Here is a 13,696-nt window from a genome sequence, read left to right on the forward strand (position 1 = left end):
CCGTCCCCATAAAAAGGACTTTCCCAGGTATGACAGCACATCCTGAAATCCCAGCATCTGGGAGGCGGAGGCAGGATGGGGAATGAGTTCAAGGACAGCCTGGACTACATGGAGAAACTCTACTTCAAAATAATAACAACAATAATAACGATGCAATGTGTTTCTAGAACCTTATACTTAATGTTTTCAGACTATAACTAGCAAAGAGTAACTGAAACAAACGGTTGGAAGCAAAACTGCAAATAAAGGGACAACACTAGTCCCTGCATCTTCAGTAACTCCAAGCTCCATGGAAGCAGAAACTGGAACAAATAAATGGTGGTTATTTGGGGGAAGGTGCTAATTTGTTATTTTCAAACACAACCCACCTTTCTTTCTTTTTTTTTTTTTTTCCTACTTCACAACTTAAATTGTTCCCAGAAGAAAAACATCAGGCACCTTTCATATCATATTGTATCCTAAGTTTCAAAAATGTTGGGATAACCCGTCCCCCAAGCCAAATCCCCCTTCACAGAAAGGTTTGTGGCAGGACCCAGCCCCGAAGACCTTGGCCTACTCTGCAGGCTCTGCTCAGCTACCAGAACCTCCCCCACCTTCTCCATGAATCATCACTCTTTGTTTAACCTCCTTCAACTGCAGACAACTCATCTGCTCTCCCGTCTCATACCCCAGCATTCTACTTTTTACACTGTCAGTGAGCCCAGCCCGCTACTCCACTGCCTTGCAACTGGGAGAACTCCTCCAGCTAACAAAAGCCCTATGAGGTCTTCTGGAATGGCCTACTAGACCGGGAGCAATCTCTCCTAGTCCCCATCCTTGCAGCCCAGGACCTTGTGAGTTGTTTAATGAGGTCCCTGAGGAACAAGGGAACAGAGACAGTCCTATGCAGGTGGGTGCGGAAGAAGGTGCCAAGGCACAGAAGGGGGAACTGCCTGACTAGTAATGTCTTGTACCCGTTTACACAGAACCATTTTTTTCCTGCTCCGTCTGCTCCTTGCTAGGGACCAGTTAATTTCTAAGTGCCTCATTTATTCTGCCTCAATATTCTCAGGTAAGCGATGTGGCACAGAAGTTACATAAAATACATGTTGACAGAGAAAAGATTTGATATAATTATGATGGGAGAAAAAGACAGCCATGACCTTGTAGCCCTGATTTTACTGATCTCTTACTGAGGTGAATAAGTCCACAGAAAACAAGAAAGTGAAGAACTCTAAACCCTGTACCTGTTTCCTCCATTTAGAAAGGCAACTGTGTGTGTGTGTGTGTGTGTATGCGGGTCTGGCTAGGTGTCCAGAAAGTCTAGGGTTCTCAACAACCTCAGAAGTTTTGGGGTGGGAAGCTGGGGATCAGCCCAGCTTTTCCACTTGGCTTGGATGAAGCCGGGTGAGAGGAACTGCACAAGACAAGGAGAAGTCTTTGTCCTGGCTCTTTGGATGAGCATTGGAGTGTAGTTAAACTGTCAGCTAATGAGATTTCCTAACCTGGCTCCCTTTTAAGTTTAGGCCCCCAACCGATGCAATCCTTGACAACAGCAGGGGGTGGAGTATGGGGCTTCGGCATCCCAAAGAGCTGGAGAATTCTCGGGAGAGTTCAGAGAGGTCTAGGACCCTTCCTGGGAGTAGAACTTTAAACAAGTTATCATGCTGACTAATGGGTGCCCCTGGTAAGAATGCTACCAGCCTCTTCGCTGTAACAGCACATGGCGTCTGCGTGCTGCCAGTGCCCACTTCGGTTAACTGACACAGGGCCAGGAAATTAGAGAGAGGAGAGGGGCTGGCAGCTGTGGGCAGGAACCCCTGCAACCTCAGGGCGCACTGCAAGTCTCTCGCCTGGCTGGCGTTTGTTTGCTTACTTGCTTTGGCTAGCAAAGGCCTCGAGGTCTACATTCAAAGAAAGAATGCACTCTGGGGACCCAGCTCAACAGCTTGCACCCAAAAGCCAATAGGGTGCGTATTTCTTCAGGAACATCTTCGAGTCTGTCAACAGTCCTAAGATTTTTTTTTTTAACTATTTATCTGATTATGGCTTGTTCTTTGATTTGTTTTTTTGTTTGTTTGTTTGTTTCTTTGTTTTGTTTTCCAATATGAAACTGTCTTCTCATTTTTGCCCAGAAAAAAAATTACAGGTCAAGAGCCAGGAGAAGAACAGAAAACCCCAGTCAAACTGTCAGCTTGGAGCTACTCAGTGAAACCAATCCTCCGCTTCCACGCTCCTGCTCAGACAGCCTCCACCTCGTGCCTTTACTTCCCTCTAGTCAAAGATAATTACTTAGCGGCTTCGAAGTTTACCGCTTGGTGCCCAACTCTCACAAGACCCTATTCCCGAGCCTAGAGATGTTCCAAACTTTTCCAGCTACAAGACATATTAAATTTCACCTGTGCGGGGACGTCCCTTCCTCTCTCCAGACAGCCCTTTGTTCAATGCCCCCCCCCCCCCAGCACTCACTGCTATTGGTTCAACCAGCAAAGGTTCCCCACCTGGATGGGTTTTCCCTCCTCCAAGTCCAAGTCTGCGCCACACACGGCCTTAGGAAAGAAGCGGGAAACAACTAGAACCCAGTGGAAATTCACACACACAAAAGGCATCTTGGGAGATTAGATAAGAATAATTAATCTAGAACCAAGTGAAACGAGTCCTGAGGAGTTGAACACAGAAGTCCTCTGCCTGGTGTAACAGAATGGGGATAGAAGAGCCCACAAAATGGAAGGAGAGAGGGAGCTACGCTGTGTGTAGATTCAACAGACAACCACCATAACTTCAGTGTTTCCCATGTGGTGGTTATCATGCAGTTCATTTTACGTTGTCATTTCATCACAGCAAGCGGCCCTCAAAAGGACCCGCACCTCCACTCTACAGGCGCACAAACTGAGGCTCTAACCCACGAAGCGGCTCTGCCAGAATCACCCAGTTGGTAACCAACACTCAGCAGGAACTGGCTGTCCCGACTCTTCTGACGTCAGACTCAGGCTCTCAACCTCTGGTGCAGCTTTCAAAGTGTGCGCCAAGTCAGCAAGCACCAGACCGACGCCGGAGCCGGGACGCTCAGACACACCTGGATGCCGCCCGGCCGCTGCGCGGGACCGCACCGGTACCACCACAGATGCACACACGGATTGCAGTGTTCCCAAGGGCTCGCGCACGTCCTTCAAAACCTGCCAGCCACCTCGCAGGAAAACGACAGATATTAGACCCTGGAGGACGGCCAGAGGATGCGACTGGAAAGGGAGGCGCGTGGCGAGGTCCGCGCCCGGACTGCCCGTCTCCACCGACCGGGGCCGAAGACATGAGCGCTCCCAAGTGCAGAGCGCGCGAGGCGGGGCAGGGCTGGTGGGAAGCCTCGGGCCGGAGACCCGGGGAGGGGGCGTCACCTGAAGACACACATCAACTTCTGGCTCCTAGGGGCCACGCGGCAGTGGCCCGGGCTTGAGGGCGCACCTCTCGCCCGGTGGCGAGGTCTGTAAACAAAAGCGAGCCCCGCGCGGGTCTCCAGCCCGCTGGCCAGCCTCACGGCGCACAGGCATCGGAGCGGCAGAGCAGCCGAGAGGATCAGGCCCGGATGGGATCCGATGCGCGGACGTAAAGCACAGCCTCACCACCTGGACCAGTCATTGTGTGCCTACCCGTAGGATGCTTCTTTAAATGCCCCCTCCCTCGCCCACCGCAGGTCCTTCGCCCCGAGTACACGCCCCCAAGGCTCTCCCGCGGTGTGCCCGACGCCGAGCGCAGCACGGATGGCCAAGGTGAACACCCGGCAGCGTTGGCGAAGGGACAGGCCCGCAAGTGCCCAAGTCAGGGACCGAGACACACAAACAGATAGACCCAGGCATACACACACACACACACACACACACACACACACACACACGCCCTCCCTGAAGTTGATTAAAAATCAGCCGATAAAAGCATAGAGATGAGGCCGCCGCAGGTCAACGCTGACCTCCTGCTGCCCGAAAGATCGAATGCCAACGCCTGGACACTGTCACTTGCATTCGGCGCCAGCCCCTGGGCTCCGCTGCCTCGCCTGGTTCCTGCACGCTCCTTCGCGCGATCGCGATGTGCCTTCCGTCCCCAGATCACCCCCCACCTCCCAAGCGTGTGCACACGAAAACAATACAAGCTAAGCCCGATCTGGGGGAGCTAGGACCCACCGGGAGCCCCAGTATGCGAGGATGGGAGTCAGTCAGGACGTGCCCGTTACGGGCACGGCAGCTCCAGGCATTCTCATCGCCATCCCGCGTGGAGCCTCTGGCCAGGCGGCCCGCCCCCTCCCCCCCCCGGCCAGCGGTACTCACCTGTGACGTTCCTCCAGGATCTCGGCGACCCGGCCCGGCACAATGCGGGGCCGCTGGGCCCCTGGGGCTGCGGTCGCCGAAGCGTTCGCGGCGCTGCAGAGCTGCGCGCCCGACGGCAGCGGCGCTGCTCAGCCCTCCGGCCCGCTCGCCGTCTGCCAATGGGAACTGTCAGGGCTCCTGGGCCAGCGGGCCTCGGGGGCGGGGCCTCGGAAGCCCGTGGGAAAGAGAGCTCCGATTGGAGCTGCGGACAATCGCTCCGCCTCCGGCCAGCCAATCGGAGGCGGAGGACACGGGAGCGGGGCGTTCAGAGTTGGGCTGCAGAGTGACAACAGGCGCACGCTGGATACCTGAGCGGCATCCCGGCCCCCGGCTGGACCCTGTAGCTGGAAGGATGCCGGCGCTGCACACTCCCGGAGGCCTCGGCGCGACGCTCCGGCGGAGCAGCCTAGAGAGAGCGCGGCAAGGATAACGGAGCGTGCCGGCACCGGCCAAAGCGAGGGAGCCCCTAACAAAGCAGCTCCGGGAGGGCCGCCTGGCCTCCGCCTCCTCCTCCGATAGGTCCGTGAAGCTGCCTGTCACCGTGCATAGGTGGAGGTGGCCAATGACGTGCGCGAATGAGCTGGGGTTGGCGCGCGCGCGCGGCTCCTCAGCAGTGGGATTGGTCGGAGGTAAAGGCTTTTCCTGCCACCTAAGGCAGAGACGAAGGGGGAACCGAGCGGGGGAGGCAGAGAGCCAAAAACCTTGTACCTGCGACACGTGGTCTAGCTCAGGAGGCCTGTGGCTGGCTCTAGGAAGAGAAAGGAATTTACTTCGGTGAGACAGAATCTCCGCGCGTTCCCTTCTGTGGGAGCCGGAGGATGTCGGACACTAAGCAGACTCTAGGTAGGCACTGTGGCCTCTTTTGGATGGTTCAGGCCTCGCGGGCCCAGTGTCCAGCAAGCGAACTCGAGCTTCACGTTCATATGGACGTTGTACACAACCGAGGAGGTCGCACCTGCCTCGGGTCTCTAAAGTCCTGGCAGTTGTTCCAGGTTGTCTCTCTCAAGGTCTTGTGAGCTGCAAACAGACTCGCCTACATTAAAGCTGGTGGTAAAACTGCTCCCCTAATCCAGGCCAGAGCCTTCCCACGCTTTAGAGCTAACCCAGCTTGCCCCCTGGAGTGGGAGGAGCAGACTGCAGGGTTAACACTACCAGTCTTGAAGATGTGTGTAGTGGCTTACAGAAGAGGCTCTAGTCAGAGGATACTGAGTTGAAGACCAGCCTAAAACTGTTTTCAGAAGAAAAGAAAATCCATGCCTTTTTCTTCTGGGTCCTCATTCACCTCCCAGATGCATGCCACCTCCTATCCTCTCACCGGAACTTCATCGAAGGCATCCACCTGCGATCCATCTGCCCTTACCTCCCAAAATCAGTCTCCACTTTACCGGTGTTCTCAACAGGAAGCTCTCATTCTCAGTTCTGGGTTTCTTTCCCCAGTGTGTGTATGTTCCCTCAGAGATTGAAACTCCTTCCAGTAGGGAAGAGCCTTAAGGAGAAAGGAAAACAACTCACTATAGATAGCTTCAGGAAGTCCCTAAAGCTGACCAGGTTTGCCGTGGTAAGCATTAAAAGCTGAGAGACTCTCATAAGCCAAGTCGCGAACTGAGAGGAGAGCAGACCAGCCTCCCGGAAGAAGCCACTTGGAAAGGACACTCTCCAACCTGTTGAGCTGCCTTCGGGCTGTGCAGTGTGCTCCAGATTTCCATTTGTGAGCTGTGACCCAGGTTGGGGTGGGCCTTGGTGACAACCATGGTTGTCTTTGAATCATTTCTGCTCTTGTAAGTAATCTCAATTAGTTGGTTCACCAACTTGGACTTTGGTGGTGCCCGTATGTTGGCCTGTCCGATCCCTGCCTAGAGTGAGTAGGCATGTATCGCCCCTCCCCAGGAAAAGTTTTGTCGCACAACACCCAGACAAGCACCCTCCCTTCCCTTGACCAGTTACTACACACTCCTCAGAGCCCAGCTTGCCTGCACTTCCTGAACTTTCGGCATGCGGGGTGTGTTCTCACAGGCGCTGGGGAGCCCCCCCCCCGTGCCAGTGAGAATGTGTTGCCCATCCCTGGTTCTCCTTCATGGCCTGCCTCTTATAAACACTTGAAATGGTCAAAAAGGAAAAGCTTTTCCATGTAAGCCAAGTGCCCTGCAAGCCAGAATATCCCTTCACTGGGTTACACATCCCAGGCCCTAGCGCATGGCACATCTTGAGTGCTCAAGACACATTTAACTGAAAAGCTATCAAGGAGTTGAAATGAGCCTGAAGTGCTTCTAAAATGTAAGTTGTAGGAGAACGTTTAGGATGACAGATCTCAAAGTGACTTGTCTACTACCTGTAACTGGCTCCAGGGACACTGGAGGAGCCAACACTTCTGGCCTTCTGAGGCAGCTGCACACACACACATACACCTGTAATCTCACTTTTAAAAATGGAGGACTGAGAGGATGGCTCTGGCTAAGAGCATTGGCAGACGTGACTGAGTGCCACATGGCAGCCACTCTTCTTAACAGCTCTGTAGACTTATCCATCCCCTATCCTCCTATCATTTCAGCTGCAGAGACGGGGCAACTGAGGCAGGAAAGCAACTTGTTCTGGGTTCCGATTGGATATGACAGGGCTTGAGACTGGCAGCCTGGCGCACTTGCATCTTTAACCCCTGGCAAACTCACTCCTGATTGGCCTTGGGGTCAAATTCTCTAACAGCCAGATGAACACATTCCACTCATGTGCACACACACAGCCCTTTCCCAGGTGGTGGCTCATGACAGGGCAAACAGCTTCAGGAAGGATCCGTTCTCTGAAAAGCCAGGAACTGGCTCAGATAAATCTGGTTTTAGGAATTTCTTTTGGAAAAAAAAAAATCTCAAATTTGGTGGCCAGGTCACTTTGAGCTCTGCTATCCTGGACATTCTCCTACAACTGTGTTTAAGAGATCTGTCAACAGAAAGGCCTCTAACATGTAAGACCCACTTGCACAAGAACAGTTAATGTCCTGGAATGCTGGGGGCTGTTGTTCGTGTAAGATAACTAGTTTTGTGGTTTTGCTCCTATAAAGCCTGGTTGCCCCAAATACACAGGATATCCTCATCACACATGGATGGGAGGTACATAGTCAGGACCTAGGCTTGCCCGCAATTGGAAGAAGGCAAGGACGCAACCTTTTGGGGTTTTCCTCTATAAGACTCTGAGAAATGTAATTTGATGCCATGTTCTGGGAATCCCAGGTATGCACTGGGTCAGTACCTATCAACTTTGCCACTATTTCATAACACTTGCTTCAAATGTGGCTCAAAAATTGTGGCCATGGTCTTATTCTCACCAGGGATTAACAAAATAATATTATATATTAAAATAAATCTTTAAAAATAAAGCAGCAGGGTGACGTCTTCACAGCCAGTGTTCGAAAACTAAATAAAGCAATGCATGTTCAACACCCTGTCGATTACCCACGTTCGGGGGGGGGGGGGGGCGTTTGAGCACAAGGAGAAGGGCACCAAAGGAAACACCGTTTGAGCTCCTGTCCCAAGCCTCTCCTTGAACCCTGCTTGTGTTAGCACAGGACTTAGCCTCTCAGAACCTGCAGAGAGCACTGTCCCCAGAGGCTGCCCCAGGGATAGACAGAATCAAGTCTATGCAGCCCTCAGTTCCATTTTTTGACCTCACTAACTTGAAAAGCTACTGTGGACTTCTTTGCTGTTTCTTGTGTCTGACCTGAGCAGTATGTGGTTGCTTCACACTGCGGAGAGAGAATGGGGCATTTTGATTAAAACAGACGAATGCCATCTGGCAGAATACTCAGCCATTTTGTCTCCTGAGGACACAGTTGACATCTAAAGAGAACATGGAATTGGCAGTAAAGGGGAAAAAAATAGAGTTGTAAAAGGCAGAGGGGAGGGTTAGTTTAGGGGGGGCAGTGACTGAAGATAACAGTTCTAGCACATGACCCCAGCTTCAGGTCTGAGTCGGCTCTTCCTCCCCCACCACTTAATGTTGGAAGGTTTGCCAAAAGCAGCTGTCCTTCGCTAAGTCACAGTCACAAAGGCTCTTCTCCCTAACTAAGCTCCCAGCCTCACAGCTCTGTTCTGAGTAGGACTGTAAGAACACGAACAAGGTCAAGCGAGCGCCCACAAAGACTCCAGACAAGGACAGGCACTCTCTTTCGGTAATGTCTCATTTTATATTTCAATTGTGGAAAGCAGATGACCCGCCCTCATGTAAATGGGCCTCATCCAGTCCACCAAAGACCTGAATAGAATAAAAATGCTGCCATTAAGGAAGTTATCGCCATGATGGATAGTGTTCTTGGTCAGCCTAACAGAATCTCAATCACCTAGCAACCGGAAGGGTCTCAGTGAGGGTTTATCTAGATCAGGTTAGCCTGTGGGTGTGTTTCTGGGAAACGTCTTGATTGCCTTAATTGATGTGGCAAGATCCAGCCTGAAAATGGGTGGCACCTTTTTCCTGGTTTGGGGCTTGGGCAGAGTAGAGAAAGGCGAGGCTAAAGAGACTAGGCGTTCTGCAGTCTTGCTGACTTGGTGCTCACTACTAGCTCTAACTCCAGCTCCAGGAGAATACAGAACCTCTGTCCTCCACAGGACCCACCCTCACACGCACATGCCCACTAGCACACATCCACACACACACAATTTTTAAAATTAAAAAGAAAGCTTTATAAGAAATAAAACCTCTGAGTACTAAGCAAACATGCATTCATTCTCTCCCTGCTGTTGATCGTGGATGGGACATGGTGCAGGCATGACACCCCAGCACTCAGGAATTCAAGGTCATCCTCAGCACCTCAGTGATCTTGAAGTCAGCTGAGACCCTGTGCCAATATATAAGCAAAATAACAAGCAAAAAAAAACAAAAACAAAAAAAAAACAAAAACCACTCTGGCAAGGTATGAAATGCATACGTGTAACCTCAATATTTGTGAGAAGGGAGCAAAAGACCAGAGTACCATAAGTAAACGTTCAAAGGCTAAGGGTGTGTGCTTGGTTTGGTAGGAGAAACTAGTTTAACCAGAGTGCTCTTATCTGAGGAAAGATACTGAAAGTGGAGTGAGAAAAGTTCCAGAAAAGACCTTAAAATCCAGGAAAATTTCTAAGCCATGAGCAATCTTCCATCACAGAGGACAGACAGGAGGAGCCTGGACATACAGACTGCCACATCCAATGAGCAGAGCCGCTCCATCAAGGTCACACTCAGGTGCTGAGCAGTGTCTCCTTGCAATTTGCTTCGCTGCATTTTATTTTTGTGTTTTCGCTGGAACGGCATTCTGTAGAGACACTCTCCCACTTGGCTGCTAACAGGATCCCGGCAACAGCGACACTTTTTTTCTGCAGAATTGGCAGGGACAGGGCTGCGGAATATTTCAGAAACTCCAAGGCAGAGGGACAAACAAACAACCCATCTGAAAACACATTTTAACAGAAAGGAGATGAAAATGTCTTGTGGGGTCCCCAGAAGAAATCCCATTTGCTTTTTCTTCTGCCTCAGCTCACTCTGTCCTGCTTATTAATTCATCGACAGGGAGGAGAGGGAGAGAGGCTCCTTCCAGCATGCACCCTGCTGCTGACTGTAGCACTGGGGCAGCCATGACCCTCCAGACCTTTCTCCAGATGGGTTTCCCTTCACTTACCAAGCGTCCCCCTTTCGCCCAGCCAGGTGAGAGCTATTTGCACCTGACCTCCAAACGGGATGCAGGCCTTCTGTAGAGTGCCCTACCACCCAGCTCCAAGAGAATGGAAGGGCTGGAATGCCACCACACCAGTTCAGCACAGCCAGCTAGGCTTTGAGAAAATGCTTCCTGCAAGGAAACACATGGTGAGGCCACAGAAATCAGCCTGTTTTCTTGGGAGAGGGTGAGGGCCTGCAGTCATGGCGCCTATTTGTCACTGCATGCAAATGCACACAGCGTGTAGGGTGCTCTAAGGCAGCAAATCTGAGGTTCCAGACAGACCCTAACAGCATGCAAAGTAATAATGAAAAGCAAATCCACCCCAAGTCAAACCCTTAGGCAAGTTCCTTACCATCTCTGCACTTCATCCCCTTTGCTGTAAAGGAATGCTTGTGATGACATCTTTCTCCAAAGATTCTACACAGATTGAATGCATTGAGGAATGCATCCCTTAGGACAGGGCCTGGCCTGTGTTGGAGATTCTGTGGGTCCCTGAGCCTAAACAAAAAGCCAGAATCACCTTTTCAGAGCTGATTAGGCATCCCTAGAAACACCCCCAGGAGACTCAGAAGTCTCATGGGCTCAGTGTACTCATCCTAGCAATTCTAGCACATTCTCCACACAAGCCTCAACAAGTCCCCGCTCGCACTGCAGCCTTTTCCCAGGCTATCTCGGCCTCTCCTGTAGGCAGGCCTAAACAATGAGACAGCTTAGGTTCGGCTCACCGTAACCCTCTGTATCTGCAGCTGCTGCTTTCTAAATGACCCTGAACCCCACCCCTCCTCCACCCTAGCTGCACCCCTAGCCTAGGGAGAGGCCAGTGGTTTTAAAAACCTAGTCCTTCTGTCTCAGCTTTTCACCTTATTCACCCTCTAAAAAGCCTGCTCGAATGATAAAGGAAAGGAAAGGCCATTTCACCTTCTATTGACCCAGCCACTTACATGATTTCCCCAAAATGCTCCCAAACTCACTCCTTTTTTTTTCCCCTGTCCCATTTTCATAGGATGACCCTGGGGATCTCCCAATACAAGCCATTTCTCCCATTAACCCTTTGCCTGAGTTCTTCTCTGCCCAGGATTCTCCAAGGCCAAGCCAGAGCATGGCTTCCTCTGACAATCCCTCCCCTTCCTCACCCTCCTCCTTGGTTACCAACACCCACAACACCAAGCTGTGATCTGCTTGCATTACCCAGTTTCTATTGGCTTTGGGGTTTGTTTAATTTTACTTTGTTTGAGACAAATGTTACTCTGTAGTTCTGGCAGGCCTGGAACTTTCTGTAGTCCCCTGCATCTGCCTCGCCAGTGCTGAAATTACAGTTCTCTCTGCTATGTAACTTCTAATTTAGTCCTCCCTATCTTTGGCGTGACAACTTTCCAAACTACGCTCTCCACTGACCATCGGAAAGATAAAAAAGATGCTGGGTAACTTGCCCAAGGCTGAAAGGCTTGTCCAAGACTAAATCTCTAAGACTAGACTGCTAACATTTGTGGGGGTTTGGTTGTTGTTGTTTGTTTTTCCTCTTCGCCTTTGCTTCCTCAGAGAATCTATCCCCTCCTCTTGAGAGCTAGCAAACACTAGTGGTGACCTCCAATAGATGAGAGCTCTCAGTTATTAAAGCCCACAATCCTTTTCCTTTTCTCTCTTTTGCTTCTTGGATATGAGGTGAGCTGCTCTGCCTTGCTGTGAAGTCCAGCCAAGAAGTGTTGTCTTGCACGGGCCCAGAACCATTAGGGTCTAGCCCATCACAGACTAGAAGCACCAGTAAGTCGAACTGGCTGCAGAGTGCTGTGACTTACGAAGCATTGAAAACTACCTGCCTATGAAGCCTCGGGGGCTGTGGCTGAGGGGAAGGGGAGATCATGAAGACAGACCAGCCTTCCAGCTTCTCTAGGATTTAAACATGCTCAGGGTAGCAGAAAAGTGCCAGTGAAGAGAACAAGACCAGAAGGACCATGCTATGTGGACCCACGTGGCAGGAACCCACTCTGCTCAGCAGATTGGCAGCGTCCATCCCCAGAGTGCTTTAAAATCCCTGTAGTGGCTCCAGGTTGGAACACCATGGAAAAGCTCATGCCCCAGGGATCTCTCTGTCTCTCTCTTTCACACACACATACACAAAGATGATCCCAGCAGTTTTACCATCAAGAGCTTATTAGGGTCTGAGGGTGCCCCTTTTTCTTCACTGTAGAGGATAGAGCGTAGGCATTGCTAAGATACATTCTCATGCTGAGTGACATCCCCAGTTTGACTTTAAGTACTTTGTGGGTTTTGTTTGTTTGGTTGGTTTGGTTTTTTGTTTGTGTGTGTGTGGTTTTTTTGTTTGTTTTGTTTAGTTTTGTTTAAGACAGGGTTTCTCTGTATAGCTGGCATGGACTCACTTTGTAGACCAGGCTGACCATGAACTCATGGAGATCCACCTGCCTCTGCCTCTCTGAGTGCTGGAGTGCTGGGATCACAGACAGGCATGTGCCACTGTGCCAGGCTCATTTTTTTTTATATATATATTTTGAGACAGGGTTCACTATGTAGCCCTATCTGTCCTGGAATTCTTTAAGTAGACCAAGCTGGCCTTGAACTCACAGAGATCCTCCTATCTCTGCCTCCTGGCCTTGGACTCACAGAGATCCTCCTACCTCTACTCCCTGAGTGTTAGGATCATAGGCATATAGTATCACACTCAGCTAAAGAATGATTTCTCCAAGGAGGGCTTGTTTTTTGTTTCTTTGTTCATTTTTGATGTGTGTGTGTGTGTGTGTGTGTGTGTGTGTGTGTGTGTGTGTATGTGTATTCTGGGACTGAACCTGGGATCTCACAATGGGCAAGCACACTACCACCACTTTTGCCTCTAGGCCCTTTTTTTTCCAGTGATTTGGTAACAAAATATCATTGACTGGATGACATTAAATACCACAGTTTAAGCCCTACAGTTCTAGAGGGTGAAGGAAAGGTGTCAGGGAATCTGGTCACTCTTCATGAGTGACATAGAACCCTCTCCTCACTATGGCTTCATGTAGCATAAACTTCCCCTCCATTTGAGGACACCTGTCAACATGCATTGGGGTCCTCTCAGTGACGTCACTTTGAGGCACCTCTAGTAAGGCCTTTTCTCTGAAGACGTCCATATACTGAAATAATGTAGGCACAGTTAGAGTACTAATTGTGAGGGACACAGTCCTACTCAACAAATACCCAACACCCTACCCCATCTACTATGCTTGGGGCATGGCAGTGCACTCCTGGAGGTAGAGGCAGGTGGATGGATCTCTGTGAGTTCAAGACCAGCTTCCAGAGGGAGTTCCAGCATAACCAGACTACAAAAAAAAAAAAAAACAAAAAAAACACTATCTCCAAAACACAACAGCTTTTCCATTGTGTTTGTATCCATTTTCTCAGGAAACTGCCTGTTCCCCTAAGTTAAGGTTTTAGTTATTATTTACTGTCAACAAAGGGTCTCTCCTTGGGAACTTCTTTTCTTCTTGAAGAGAAGAAAGAATGTATCATCTGATCATCTGGATTTGTAAATGTTTCTTGTTTTCTATTCTTTCTTTCTTTTTCTTTTCTTTCCTTTTATCTTTCTTTCCTTTTTTTTTTTTTTTTTTTGAGAAACATTTTTTAAATGGTAAAGCTTAATCAGGACTGGCATGGAGTCAAAGCAGCAGAGACAGCTGGGTGACCCCATGGAGCC

At 50.3% G+C, this 13,696-nt stretch overlaps 1 protein-coding gene across 2 annotated transcripts in view; it reads right to left on the reverse strand.

The window, feature by feature from the left end:
* Nucleotides 1–4,458, reverse strand: part of Tiam1 (TIAM Rac1 associated GEF 1) — a 350,431-nt gene extending 345,973 nt beyond the window's left edge. For both annotated transcript variants that reach the window (XM_060370704.1, XM_060370703.1), the window contains exon 1: nt 4,296–4,458. The gene's annotated coding sequence lies outside the window, so the exon portion shown is untranslated. The remainder of the gene's footprint in view (nt 1–4,295) is intronic.
* Between the last annotated feature and the right edge of the window lie 9,238 nt (nt 4,459–13,696).

This window comes from Meriones unguiculatus, chromosome 17 (genome assembly GCF_030254825.1).
Source record: "Meriones unguiculatus strain TT.TT164.6M chromosome 17, Bangor_MerUng_6.1, whole genome shotgun sequence".
Classification (NCBI taxonomy): Eukaryota; Metazoa; Chordata; class Mammalia; order Rodentia; family Muridae; genus Meriones; species Meriones unguiculatus.